At 45.5% G+C, this 15,085-nt stretch overlaps 2 long non-coding RNA genes across 5 annotated transcripts; one reads left to right on the forward strand and one right to left on the reverse strand.

Annotated features, from left to right (window-relative positions):
- The first annotated feature begins 1,373 nt into the window (after positions 1–1,373).
- LOC127325980 (uncharacterized) lies at positions 1,374–3,227 on the forward strand. Its single transcript, XR_011751061.1, has 2 exons — positions 1,374–2,040; positions 2,910–3,227. It is a non-coding gene; the product is annotated as an uncharacterized lncRNA (long non-coding RNA).
- A 7,633-nt stretch (positions 3,228–10,860) lies between these two features.
- LOC127325978 (uncharacterized) lies at positions 10,861–14,687 on the reverse strand. Of its 4 annotated transcripts, none has more exons than XR_011750666.1 (4): positions 14,117–14,687; positions 13,053–13,226; positions 12,751–12,957; positions 10,861–11,191 (listed from the first exon to the last, which is right to left on the reverse strand). It is a non-coding gene; the product is annotated as an uncharacterized lncRNA (long non-coding RNA). The 4 variants fall into 4 exon arrangements; XR_007867512.2 differs by having other exon boundaries at positions 13,048–13,226; XR_007867513.2 differs by having other exon boundaries at positions 10,861–11,186; positions 12,751–13,226.
- Positions 14,688–15,085: the final 398 nt, after the last annotated feature.

Raw genomic sequence — 15,085 nt, forward strand, 5'->3', positions numbered from 1 at the left:
CAATAAGCGTGCGCCTTCGCAAGTCGTCTTCGATAGGTTTAAGAACGAGGCTAGACTATGGGTGTTAGCGGGTGCAAAGAATTTAGGCTATTTCATGCCGCGAGAGTAATCGTGTAATAAGTCTAACACCTTTTTTTCTTGTAAAACTTCTCCTTAATTAATAGAAAGGGCAAAACTTTTGCCCGCGTTTCAAAAAAAAAATGTCCAAGAAAAAAGATTCCAGGTCCAGATAAAGTCGTAAAAGACATATGTGCTCAGGTATGTAGTGAAAATAAAGAGATGACAAACAAAGATACTTGAATTGTGCTGTAAATAAAAAAAATAGCTACCTCATATTTCGTCTCCTCTTGTTGTAGGCTGTCTCTCTCGGATGATTTTCTTTTTGCATTTGATCTTTTATTTTTCATTTTCATGGAGCAAGCCTTAAATAAATACTAAATTAGTGGACTTAAAGTGTAGAGCTTTTCGAAGAATCAAAGTAATTTTTAGAAATATCTCTTGTTCAGCTTTCTTCTTCTCCTTTTGTGCAGATTTCTTCTTCTCCCATCTCCCATTTCTGTACATCATGATAATATTATAAGAAGTTAATTAAACAAAGAACATATTAGTCAAACCAACTGAACACTAATGCTACTGCCGCTCGAGGTAATGGACTACTACTTGTGTGCACCGTGACCAGTGTTATCCCCTAAAACAGGCTGATTAGCTAGTGATCAAATTTAAAAAAGCTTGACGAGAGACATTTTTTTGACATAGCAGAATACGAAGATTGAGTACCTGCAAACGCAGATTGATAAGGATCAGGCAAGCTGAACTGGGTTTGATCAATTTACTTGAACCTGTTCCTCTGCCATAGAATGATCGATCAACAGCTTGGCGTGGTTAATCTGAACCTACAGTGCAGTTTGTTGCATAATTAGCAGAACGTCCGGCGGCCACCAACGGTTACAATGGCGATGTCTATCTACGGGTTGAGGACGATGGTGAGGTACCTGCGTGAAGCCCGGCCGTTCACCACGGCGCGATGGAGGAAGCGGGACGGTGGCGGCAGCCCTGCATGGCGGCGCGATGGAGGAAGCTCGGCCTGATCGATCTGAACAAGGGCAAAACGTATTGGGCACGTCCTGTTGGTTGCATAATTAGCGGCACGTCCTGTTTGTTGCATAATTAGCGGCGCTTTTTTTTTTCCTTCCGTGCAGCAGCCACGTCCAATTCCATCCGCGTCAGCGCCTAGCTATTCCGTAAGTCTCCCTAGGTCTAGCATTTCCGGTCAACCACAATGGAAGAGAGATGCTCCGAGCTCCCGCCCTACTTCCGCGACCTCCTACGCGTTGCTGACCGGGTCCCCCGCCTCCGCGCCGGTTTCCACCCACGTTGCCGTGGCCTGAATCATCCGCCGCCGCGATGACTCGTCGCCACGCTGTCGGGAAGAGTGAGCAGCTGAGTCCCCCATAGAGGGCCGCCCCGGCCTGCCTCATCCAACTCACGCGCGCGACCGCTAGGGCTCCCCTGCACCACCGTCGCCCTGGACAAGGACAAACGCGGCCACCCCTGCTCCTCTCCGTCGACGTGAGGGAACCAGCGCCACCATCGAGGAAAGGCCGCCGCCGCCACCCCTGGTCCTCCGCCTCTGGCACGAGGCCGCTGATCCGTCCCTGCTCCTCTTCTCCAGCGCGAGGACGCCGCACTGCCCCTGCTTCTCCCCCACTGAGGCAAATAGGATGGCGTAGGGGCGGGGGAGGAGAAGAATCTTCCTCTTCGCGGCGAGCCATGCATCTGTCGATATGGAAGCCCCTTTCCCACTGCGCGGTCGCCGGCGTCGGGAGCAGCGGCGGGGCGGGCGGCGCCTCCAGGAAAGGAAGCTGTGCTGTGGGAGGCGCTGGAGGAGGCATCCGAGGAGGGGTGTCTCACCAAGTCCAGCGACGTGGCGCTCCTCGACGCCGGGGGCGGCGGCTCCGTGGGCCAGTCGCGGTTGCTGGCGCGGCTCAACGCGCAGCGCCAGTTCCTGCGCGACACGGCGCTGGAGGCCGAGCGCGCCTTGTAAGTTGTAACCCGACGCGCTCTTGGCGCTCGCCACTTCCATCTCCATGTACTGTGATTCTTTCTAGTTCTGCACAGTTTCTGTGATTCCGTCTCCATAAATTTGCTTGGTAAGTCTGGCTGATTGATTCGTTAATACCAATTTCTTACTTCACATCTTGGCTGTACTTGCACTGTAAGATGTGCATGCTAGTCTCGCAGATCACCACCAAGTTGGACTAGTGAACACATATGAAGTATAGAAATTTTAGTTTTGCATTCGGAATGGTGGAACCATGCTATATTTGTTGACTGAAACTAACAACAATGCATTGATTAATTTCTGATCCTTTTACCTCTCGGTTTATTGTTTAGCTATGATTCTGTGAGACTTGTCCATTTCATGATTTTTCGTCTCCATAAAAATGCTTCCGGTGGGTCTGGTGATTGATTGGTAGCTAGCAGTCATGTTCTCTTGCACGGTCATTTCTCTTGGCTGGTGAATGTCTGCAAAAAAGTTCCTTGGTTATTGACAAAATCCTCTCGTTATCTTGGATCTGGAAATTGTAGGAAAAAAGTCAAGTTTTTGTTTAGGTCTCTAGATTCAGATAACTTGGAAGGAGTGTGTTTATTCATGTTTAGCAGCTCAAGGTTTGTAGTCATAACCTGAGTAAAATTGTTTCCCTAGATTATTATATATAATCATTGAGCTCAATTAGACTATACTCAGCACCTATGAGCTACTTACCACAGATTAAACTCCATTTTATTGTAGTTTTTTGGCCTCTTTCTTTCCTGCAGCAACTGTTCTGTTGACCTTGTGCATCTGTTTATGTTTGAACTTTGAACATACGTCCTGAAGAAGCTCTTTCTGGTTTCTTCTATTGCAGATCTACAAGGAGGAGCAACGCCCTGAAGAAGCTCATGCTGTTGCTAGGCCAAGGAAGAAGCTTAAGGAGCTGCATTCCTTCACATTTAGCTACGATGTAATGGTTCACAATCCAGAGTACAGCTTCATTGTGATCTAATGTTTAAGCAATATTAAGAATTCAGAGTTATTGTGGTTATCGCTTTAGCGAGCAGCCGCAACCCGCTTTTGACGAGGTGACTGTAAATTGTGGTTAGCGCTTGTTCCATCTATTGCTGAACTTGCTTGGTGCGATGCTGTAAACATTGGTTCAATGAAGTCTGAAGAGGTGTTTCTCTAAGCTCGTTGTTCTTCCTTTTTCTTATTCATTTGTTTTGGTTCAGTTAAAACTTGCAATCACAGATCAAAAGAAAGCTTGAAATCAGTTTGCCTGAAGCTATGTTCTTTTCTTCGCAATTTGTGGCCCAACATGCGCTCATTTCAATTCACGAGAAGATCGAATGACACTAGTGCAGAGTCCTCTTTGTTTTGATCCTGTAGATGTGAGGTAGATACTCATCCTCCCTGTGGTACCCAGTTAGTCAGTCAGACCATATGAAAACACAGAAGAGATACGGCTTGAGACCTTAAAGACTTTTGGAAGGGTGATTTTGCAATTGCAACAAGTCGTGACTAGTAGTACATATTACTTAACCATTGACACAGACTTGTATATTATGAAGGCGCTTTATAATTGTTGTTTGTTACCCGCTTGACTCCAAAAACAATTCTTCTTCTTAGGTACTTAACAATTTTAACCGGGTGCCGAATGAACTTATAGCAGGGTGCTTGAAATGTTAATTTGTGGTGACCCATAAAATGAATTTTGACATCTGACCTACCGTATGCAAGTCTAATTACCTTTTTCTCTTAAGTACATTTTTAGGTACCTTAGAATTTCAACCGAGTGCCGAATGTATTTTTAGGAGGGTGCTTTAAAAGATGTGTTACGGTGCCGAATAATTTTGATTGACCTACAAAATGAATCCTAAGTACCGAATGATCTATCGGTGGCGTACGACATAATCCTAAGGTAGGTGCTGATACACGAATGTTCCATGTTACCGATAGAACTTAGGACCAATAACCATGCCGATAAGCGTTGAAATATATTTGAGGTACCGATAGCCTTGTAACGAAGGTGCGCCTAACCTTGGCGTAGGTGCTTGTAGAGCAATTCAAACCACTAAGTCCTAAGTACCGAATGATCTGTCAGCGGGGTACGACATAATCATATGGTAGGTGCAACTTTTCTTAACATGGGTGCTTGTATATGCCCAACTCAGACCACAAATTTCTAAGTACGGATGATCGGTAAATCTCTATCGATGTAGGTGCTCGTAGGTACTTGAGAATTTTTACAGAGGTGCCAGATGTTTTATAAGAGGGTGCTTGAAAAACCAAGATGTGGTGCCAAAATTTATGCAAGTCCGATTTGCAAGTTAGATTTTTTAATCTATTTCGAGGTACTTGAAAATTTAACCGAGGTGCCATATGTAATTATAAGAGGGTGCTTGAAAAGTTCAGTTCTGGTGCCGTTATTTTTGCTAGACCTATGACTTGCGACGTCGGCCCGCCGATTTACATGTATAATTGTTTAGTATATTTCTAGGTTCTTATAAATTTCAACCAAGGTGCAAGATGTTTTTATAAGATGGTGCTTGAAAAGTTGACATGTGGTGCCCTAATTTTTGCAAGACCTACGAATTGTGACATCAGATTGCCCATATGCATGTTTGGTCTTTTTTCTCTTTCTCTAGGTACTTGACAATTTTAACCGAGGTGCCAGATGTATTTATAAGAGGGTGCTTGAAAAACTAAGTTGTGGTGCCTGACATTATGCAAGTCCTGATTCGCAAGTTTGATTTTTTTAAATCTATTTCGAGGTACTTGAAAATTTAACCGAGGTGCCATATGTATTTATGAGAGGGAACTTGGAAAATTAAGTTGTAGCGCCTGACATTATGCAAGTCCCGATTTGCATGTTTGATATTTTAAATATATTTTGAGGTACTTGAAAATTAAACCGAGGTGCCAGATGTATTTATAAGAGGGTGCTTGAAAATTTAAGTTGTGGTGCCGTAATTTTTGAAAACCTATAACTTTCAACGTAGGACCGCTGATTTGCAAGTATGATTTTTTAGTTTATATCTAGGTTCATGTAAATTTCAACCGAGGTGCAAGATGTTTTATAAGAGGGTGCTTGAAAATTTAAGATGTGGTGCCCTAATTTTTAAATGAGAAAGCTGATATGGTGCCTCTTTGTTGGCCGCTAGTTCGGCGACCTCGTCTGCCGCCCGCTTAGCAGCCGCGCTCCTCCAAGTCCATCGAATGGAAGGAGAGCTCGACGATGGCGGCGTCGATGGGCTCCTCATGTCCTTTGAGAGAGCGACCCCACACGCTTTGGAAGGACTCGAGTAGGGCGTGTTGCTCCGCCGTGGTGGGGACGCGAAGATGGTCTTCGCCGACGTCTTCGTCATCCAAGCCCCCCCGCCCCCCCCCCCCCCCCCTCGTCGTCGCCACATGCCGATGGTATCTCTCGAGGGTGGTCTCGCTGATATGGACCCATGTGGTGAGCGGGCGACGGGGGGAGAAGGGGGAGCCCTGACTATGGATGTGTGCCCCTGCTCGAGTCCTCGGCGAGCTCATTTTATAGCGCGACGGTCTGGGCAGGAAAGTGATGGCATGGGCGGCAATGACGTGGCAGGAAATCGGTGGCGCAGGCAGGAAGGACGCAGCCGTTTCCCGTGCACAGTGTCTATGCGGCTGTTTCCCGCGCTCGCCACTTCTAACCTCCGGTTAGCTAGTTGTTTTTTCAGTCACTCTAATTGGCTAACACGGGCTCTGCCTTTAGAATTTTCGTTAACAAATAGTAATAAGGAAGAAGTCCTGAATTATAATAATTATAAGAATAAGAACACACTATCAATCAATATGAACAACAATTCTAGCCACATCTAAAAAAAGATCAACCACACGAGTAGGAGACCATGGAACACCAATTCACCGTGACAGGCTGACAGCGAGCCTTTGGGCAGCGGCAGTAGCTTTTGGATATTTCTAGGGCAGCGTCATTGCATGGTGAGCATTGGGTATACCGTCCCGGCGGCGGCACGATGACAAATGGTGGGAAACCGATTAGAGTATCTCTCGCTGCTGGAACCACGTGAAAGTTTTGGTTTTCAAATTGATTAACTCATTAGCATGTATAACAATGCTCATTGCGGGCCCTGGCTGCGGCACGTAAATCCGCCCGCGCAAGGCACGCCTTTGTCTATTCAGATGACTGTATACCTGTGACGGATTAAACGCGAGCTAGTTCACTTACACATGCCACGGCAGGTACCATAACTCAGCGCGTAGGTGCAGCTAGCTCACCCGGCATGCCTTGGTCAAGTACGGGCCTTAGTGGGCTTCTCGTACCAAGCGTAGACAAGGTCACGCTGGGTTAGATAGGCCTGCTATAGCCCAGAAGTCTGGCGTCGTCTGGTTCCTGTACGCTTTGGTTTGAACAGCGCTCCATGTTCCTGGCCCATCGAATCTGCACAGCCCTTTAGAAATAGGTCGAATTTGAATTCAATATGAAACCTGTCATCACAACCTGTACCAAAACAGCAACTAAATTCAAAATTTCTGATTTCCCTTTTTTCGTGCAGTTTTGGGGGTTTAATTTTCAAATGGTTTATCAGATTTATGCTTATAATATGGCGTTGGAAAGCTGTTGACTAGGCGCAAATTGTTCATGTAGGATCTTTTTCCAAATTCTTTACGGTTTAGGAGCAGATTTGAAAATACGTGATTCCGCTTTCCGATTTTTTCTGTTTTTCGTACTGTTTTTTGGAGCTTATTTTTGAACCACTTGTCGGAATGTTCCAAATGATATTGTGCTGAAAATATATTGATTAGGCGCAACTTTTTCATGTTGAACTTTTTTTGAAATTCTAAACGGTTTAAGTTTAATTTCAGAAATACACACAAGCGGACATAACGCCGACACAAGAACATTTTAAAATAGGCTCGTCCAGATTGATTAGATGTGGCATTGCGGTGTGTTGGAGTATTAGTAGAGTTATATTAGTGCTAATTGTACTTAGCTCCGGCCGATTTGCGCAATAAGAGGTCGTACGAAGGATTTCTATGTGTATGATTTCCGCCTAGAAAAATAGAGTACATGAGCTGCTCGATTATGGAAGTGAACTTCCCGATATATGTTCGTGAACTTCCAACCGTGTTATAGAAGTTACAAGCATGTTCAAAATGAACTTCCTACATGGTCAAAGTGAACTTTCTCCTCGGAACAAAGTGAAGTTTGAGAAAAGCAAACTTCCGTCGCATCTGAACTTCTCTGGGCACATATCTGAACTCCCCCTTATCTGCATCTGAACATCCAGATGGACCTCAACGTTGTAAGTTGTGAACTTCCATTTCAAAATGTGAACTTCTATACGGGGAGTGAATTTCCGTATGGAGGTAAGTGAACTTCCCGATGGTGGCAAGTGAACTTCTGAATTTTTTTGCGAACTTCCATTAGTTTGAAGTGGACTTCAGAAAATATAGCGAACTTCCATCGCATCTGAACTTCTCTGGACACAGATCTGAACTCCCCATTATCTGCATCTAAACTTCCAAACGGACCACAACGTTGTAAGGTGTGAACTTCTGTTTCAAATATGAACTTCTATACAGGGAGTGAATTTCCGTACGGAGGTAAGTGAACTTCCCGATGGTGCCAAGTGAACTTCTGAAAATACTTGCGATTCCACCTGTTTGAATTGAACTTCTGAGTTGTGTTTGTCTTTTTGTTCGAAGTGAACTTCCTATAATAATGTGAACTTCTATTGCGTTCGAAGTGAACTTCCGATTTTTCATGTTTAGTTATGCAGCGGCCTTCTGAACTTCTGAATTTGGCGAAAGTGAACTTCACCAATCTGCGAAAGTGAATTACCTATTTTCTCTTATGTGCACTTCCAGACATATACTTTGTATTATTTACATGGCACTACATAACAATCATTTTTTAGTGTAATCATCCATTCAAAAAATAGATGTAGATTCATGATGCTCCTCTTTCTAAAGAGGTTCATTTTAAAGTATAAAGCCATAAATTCATATCCTCATCGCGTATAATACTTCAGACCCTATATAGCTTGTTCCAATGTTGTGAAAAACAAATTACTCGAACCCTCATTCATCAAAAGGGGAAGTCAAAAAATGATAGTCAGTGGCATAAGCATAATAACTAGTTTTGACATACAAAAGAAATTTTTACACCAAACTGGAATATTGAATGAGACCACATACATTACATAGGAGGTTTGCCATATACATTGATGATTGTTGATTAAGCTCTTGTTCCGGCGTCAGCAACGGTGTGAACTGTCTGAAAGGGGGGAAGACGACCGGCCAAGTCATCAAGTCAATGGACAATGGGCAAGCAGAGCATAGTAACTACTGGAGTAGTACTACCAACTGTACCAGGCTAAGCAACTGGTGATAGCCTTTTGAGTTTTGAGTTGGATGGACCCGGTCATAGGTTGACACGGTCGCAATCCAGATTTTTGCAAGGACCATTTGGGATCTGAGCTTGACCTAATAAGATACCCAAAGAACAGTGGAATTTAGTAGTGCAGAAATGGTATCATCACACAAGGTGCCACAGCTTGAAATACACGCACCCGGTTGCTATATGGAGCTGGAGCTGTGGCACACAGCTCCGGCGCCCGCGCCCAGGCATTGGTGCGAACACCTGACGGGCACTGCTGTGCTGGGGGGGAGAAGAGCGGAGCAGAGGCAGGCAGGCATGACCTGCGTTGTCCCCCGCCAGCCTCGGTGGCTCCATTTTTATGCGAGGATGGGCGCCGTGCGGGCGGAGAAGGCGAGGACCGATGCTGGACGTCGATGGGTGGCGGTCTGAGCCTCGCGGCGTTGGGGATCGGGATCCGTTCGTGGCTCGCTGGGGAGGGATGTGGGCCGGGGCTCGGTGCTGGTGGCTTCCTCCGAGGAAGGAGAGGGATGCGGATGCAGGCTGCCTCGGGGAAATTAGTGTGGGGCGGCCGGGCGGGGCTGGTGGCTGCCTCCGGGGAAGGAGAGGGGCACGAATGCTAGCTACCTCGGGGAAATTAGGCGGGGCGAGGCGTGGCTACGGGCTGCCGCCGGGAAGGAGACGGGGCCAGGATGCAGGCATCCGCCGAGGAAGAAGGCGAGGCGGGATTTGGGTCCGGGCGGCGCGGTACCTCGCGTCGACAGGGAAGAAGGTGGGGAAGAAGATAGTGGGTAGTTCGGGACTCGAGACGCCGGCGTTCTTTTTTTTCCTCGCATGCGTTGGGTGGATCAGGCAGTGCGGGCGGGTGGGCTCGAAACCCCTCTTAAGGGGGGTTCAAGAATAGTTGGGCTCAACCGGTTCGAGAATAACTATTCTCGAACCCTTTCTGAACTTCCCGGTACATGGATGTGAACTTCTTCTTCCCTGAATCTGAACTTCCCGACGGACTTCAATATTGTACAGGGCGAACTTCTGAAACTTTAGTCTAGTTTGAAGTGAACTTCAGAAAATATAGCGAACTTCCGTCGCATATGAACTTCTCTGGACACAGATCTGAACTTCCCCTTATATGCATCTGAACTTCCAGACGGACCTCAACGTTGTAAGGAGTGAACTTCCGTTTCAGATATGAACTTCTATACGGGGAGTAAATTTCCGTACGGAGGTAAGTGAACTTCCCGATGGTGGCAAGTGAACTTCTGAATTTTTTTGCGAACTTCCACCTGTTCGAATTGAACCTCCGAGTTGTGTTTGTCTTTTGTTCGAAGTGAACTTCCAAAAATAATGTGAACTTCTACTGCGTTCGAAGTGAACTTCTGATTTTTTGTCATGTTTAGTTATGCAGCAGCTTTCTGAACTTCTGAATTCGGTGAAAGTGAACTTCTGAATTTTGCGAGTGTGAACCAAGTCTTGCAGATGTGAACTTCCTGAATTTTGAAATCTGGAGAATTTTCCAAACTTACAAATTTTGTGTGTGTGAACATCCAAGTTTTGCAGATGTGAACTACCGAGTCTTTGTAGATGTGAACTTCCTGTTTTTTGTACTCTAGAGATTTTTTTTAATTTTTGACAAGAGACTTTTTTGTACTCTAGAGATTTCAGCACGGCCGGAGATCGATATGTAGGGGGCGGCGGCCATGCTCGCGGAGTCCAGTCCGGTTCTCGTGCACAGCCAACCCTGGACGGCTTGCCTGGTGAACCCGTGCTGAGGTAGGAGGTTGGTGGCGGCGCGCGAGGGTGGGGGTAGGTGGCGGCACGCCGGTGTGGGGGCTGGTGGCAGTGAGCGAGGGCGGGAGCAGGTGGCGGCACGCCAGGGCGGTGGCTGGTTGCGGTGCCCGAGGGTGGGGGCAGGTGGCGACGCGCCGAGGTGGGGGCCGGTGGCGGCGCGCGAGGGTGGGGGCCAGCGGTGGCGCGCGAGGGTGGGGGCCGGCGGTGGCGCGCGAGGGTGGGTGCCGGCGTGGTGCGCCGGTGTGGGTGTCTGATGGCGGCGCGCCGGGGTCGGTGGCCGGCCGGGGAAGGAGGGAACTGGAGGAGCAGCGCGCGGTGGGAGGTGGAGGTGCGGCGCGCGGTAGGAGGTGATGCACGTTAGGTAGGTGGTACAGGAAGTTCGGTTCGGCTGTAGCGGTGGGTTTTCTCGGAGTACGGTCACGGTTGGTTTCTACGGGTGATAGGAAGCGGGGTTCGAGAATAGTTATTCTAGAACCCCTCTTAAGGGGGTTCGAGAATAGTTGGTCTCTCTCTCTCTCTCTCTCTCTCTCTCTCTCTCTCTATATATATATATATATATATATATATATATATATATATATATATATATATATATATATATATAGAGATGCGCTATGTGACGTAAAAGTTTAATGCCAGTAAGAATAGTATAAGGATGGCCTGATTACACAATGCAAGTTTTGCACGTACGGCTTGAGTAAGAATTCCAATGTGTCCATGCACACATGGCAATGCGCGCATATCAAAAATAAAGGAATTAATATGTTAACATGTAATAAATTACATGAGACGGTGCAAATTATTTAGTTACATCAGCTGATCAGCTCCACTAGACGACCCTTTGATGTTCGATTTCTACCGTACTAGGCAGCCCGACGCTGAAGACCACAACATGCAGTGCAGCTCTACATTTCATTGTGTACCCAGGAGCAGAACACACCACCAATCCCACTTAATCTTTTGAACATCACTGTCTGTCCTGAAAAATGTCTGTCCTGAAAAATGGGCAGAGAATTATCATAACAATCAAGAAGCTGGACATAATTTGCAACCATAGAATTCCTTTGGCAAAAATTGAATCAGTGAAAAGAAAGGGGATGTCCATTGTCACACCATCACCAGTATATTTAACAAGATTTAGAAGCTAGTCAGCCTGTAAGCCCAAAATTTTAGTTAGCTCAACTTTGCTAGCTTAAATCCCCAAATGCAGAGGTGAAGAATTGAGTATTCGATCAGCTGTTTTGGGCATAGCAAAACTATAAGTTTAATACTAACATTTATTTTTAATCAACCCGGGGATATTTGGCCTAGAATTTTCTAGAAACTGAAAATAGACGGAGGGTAACTTTTGTTGTACATATCTGTGTTTCAGGAGCAATTGGATTAGTTTCCTTTCACTGCCAATAGAAACTAGGGGGCGCTTGCCGTTCTAATTAGAAACTAGGGTTAAGACAACTGTATTATGTGACCATTTAGAATTCTGTCATTTTCCGCTTGAAAGTCCTAGAATGTCATGTATGCACGGCTAGCAAACTGAAATAAGATGCATAATGCTTTTACCAGATTTAAAATACATTTGGCATACTAAATCTGTATCTGTACGTAATGTGAAATTACTATGCTCGAAACGTGATCAAAGCTCGAAGCCAAGGAACGAACATGTACACCAACTTCCATGCGTTTTCCATTAGCACTATGATCAATTTTCATGCACATGAAACATAGTATAACCAGGTAGCTGAAAAGGTGAGAATCATTTCTACATAACAAATGTTATGTATAATGATGGGAAAAGCATAAATATTTAGAAGCACGCCAAGTAGAAAAAGGTAATTTTCTTACTAACAGAAGGTATTGTGAGCAGCTAGCAAGCACAAAGTAAGCACAAAGGCGCAAGGACCATGTATCTACTAAGGCCATGTGTTGAGCTGAAACTCAAAAATGCCACCAAAGAAAATAAAGAAACTGCAAAAGGAGTAATTAGAAGAAGGACATCCATACTTTATTATTTATACATATACCCATTTCGAAAGAGCAAGTACAGCTGACATCGCATTGGGGCAACATAGGTGCTTTGTCAGTACATCATTTTCTCTTGCCGTATGATAGTAGCATGTTCTTAAAACCTTAAAACTAGCCACCAACAAACTACAGTTTGGTTATCCTCAATAAAATATTACTGCTGAGAGATCCATGGAGTGGTATATGGACTAGAGTGAGGAAAAAATGAAATAACTATGACTGAATGCTTTCAATGGGATCGAGAACATATTTCTAATTACTGCGAGAAATTAGCTGCTTGGTTGCACGATAACAGACTGAGGTATTTACAAAATAGAGAAGTAGTACTCCATCTGATCCATAATAAGTAGTCACCACTAGACGTAGCATATTTGCTATTTGACAAATCCGCTAATGCGTACTCTTCTTGCCACTTGCTATTCGACAAATCCATGCAAAGCAACACAACAAGAATGTAGATAGGAAGAGGATGAATGACATGTAGTCCAAAGAAGTACCGAAAGAAAATAAACACAGTGCAAAAAAGTTTGACCTTTTGGTTCTAATCACGCTGTAGGGACAAAGGCCATCATCCTGGCCGCAGTCCTCTGGACTGACTGCTTCATGCCCCAAACGGCCATGGGTGCCATGCCAAAACAATAGTCGTCGTCGGTTTGTCGCCAGGCCATATGTATAGAATATTCATCAATTCAGAGGTAAGATGAGTACTTCACTCAATGGCACAGTTGAAAGAAGATAGCTGAGAGGTTGAAAATTTGGTTATAATCAAATGCAGGGTAAGAAAGAAAGACACAAGGGAAAATCAACTGACAACAGAGAGGTCACGAACTCTGCCTTATGGGGGTACCCATGCTCATGGAAGTTCAGCTCGGGCGACACCAGGCTAGGTACAACAAGAACACAAACGCTGACATTTGTTTGGCTCTCCAACATTGGCTCTAGATACTTGCTCTTTGTCTCCAAGTCCCTTGCATACATCTTCCATCCCTTGATTTTTTTGGGAGAATCCTGAAAAATTATTACTCGTCAGGCACAAACAAGGATTCTGAAAAATAAACGTCGGATACAAGCAATAAATATTTTCAGAACTAACTACTGAATAAAATTCAGAATCTGCATCTTCTGTTATACCATATTTCTCCAAAAGAATGTTACTGCCATAACATCAATTTTCACTCAGGCACTAAGACGAAAATCTGGGTGAGAGTAATGTTACTGAGTAGGACATTCCCCTCTGCTTAGCTATAATCACATGAGTACTCACGAAATAGCACATTCTTATCTCATTTATGCTACAGAAAACTAACAAGCAATCATCTGAATAAGCAATCAAATTCATGCTATAGAAGATTATTACTCCTGGCTTGAGGGAAGGCTTAAACCAAAATGCAGCGAAGACTAACAGGCTGGGTGAGGATCACTATGAGTCCACCTCATTGCAATTGAAATGAACCCAACTCGAATTTGCAGTTGCATCAATATTTGTCTAATAAAAACTAAAACAAAAAAATTGCGTGATGTACTGAATCTCGAGTGAGCAGAGATCCAGGAGCAGTACTGAAGAATACTGCAAAATTCAGAACTGGATCTTCTAATGTTGATTAATTGAATAGATGAACCTGTACAGAAACTGCCAAATAAGTTCGTTGTTTTACTGCCCAAACATTCTATAGACTCCATACGAGTATATGTACCAATGAATTAAGAAGTCAATTAATACCCTAAATAAATGAATTGATAGGCTTGTAAAGCTACACACAAACTAAACAGAGCTAGATAGAGGTGATATCGTCAGGTATCACCTGGATCTGCACGATAACAAAAGTGAGCTAAAGAATTAGCCGTGCTTCCGTCTGAACAAACCACATCAATAATCAGCACTAGCTGGAGACAAATACCTATCTTTTGGAATTGACTATTGGTATCTCCATGGGAATCACCCAAACTGCAACCTGACGACGTAAAATTGTAAGGGGCTAGATGCCAGTTCGCAGGCATTGTGGCAGCCGCCGCAGGACGCCGGTTCAATTCCAGTTGACCACCTCCGATCCCAACCCAGGACTGCTACTAAAAATAGACTAAAAATCAGAAGAAAAAAAAGCTACTACCCACTGGTAACACGGCAGATCAGACAGGAGGAAGAGAGAGCCTTCTGGGCATGCATCGGCCGCTGGCAGTGTTGTCCTGTTGGGCCTTGGCGGCGGAGGGGCGCTGGCGACGGAGCCGTCTGTAGCGCCGCTGGCAACCTGCACCACGCCGCCATTGCCGCCGATCCAGCCCGACGACCGCGGCCGGAGCCGACGACACACAGCGCGCAGAGCACAGCTTCCGCTCACCGCCTCTCGCTGCCGGCCGTTCACGCGGTCGCCGCTGCCGGCCGGTCGCCGCTGCCGCGTTCTCCCAATTGCTCGCCGCCGTGTCCACACGATTGGAAAGCAGGAGAAAAGAAAATACAGTGACGCGGTTAGTGGCAGCTACCAACCCCACGACCCGGTTAAAGCAAACCGTCCTGATAAAATAAACTATATTGTACGTACTAAAATTACAACGGTCGGCGCTACCAGTCGCACGGACATGGTTCGATGGAACCAACCCGGCGGTCTGGCTCGATGGACCGACCAGGGAGCAGCGGATTTTCTATCTAGGGTGATAGATATGCATAGCCTACCAACCGTTGGATAGTGTGGCTCCAATTCTTTCCAGGTTCACATCAAACTGATCCGGCAGTCATGTAGTGTAACAGCCGTTTGCAGTGTCCCCATGCGTGTTTGAATTTTTTTCCCAACGTAGCAACAATGCCGTTGATTTTATCCTAGCAAAATAGCATCGAACACCATCCCACCTAGGTGGCGTAGAGACGGTTTAGT

Source organism: Lolium perenne, chromosome 1 (genome assembly GCF_019359855.2).
Source record: "Lolium perenne isolate Kyuss_39 chromosome 1, Kyuss_2.0, whole genome shotgun sequence".
Lineage (NCBI taxonomy): Eukaryota > Viridiplantae > Streptophyta > Magnoliopsida > Poales > Poaceae > Lolium > Lolium perenne.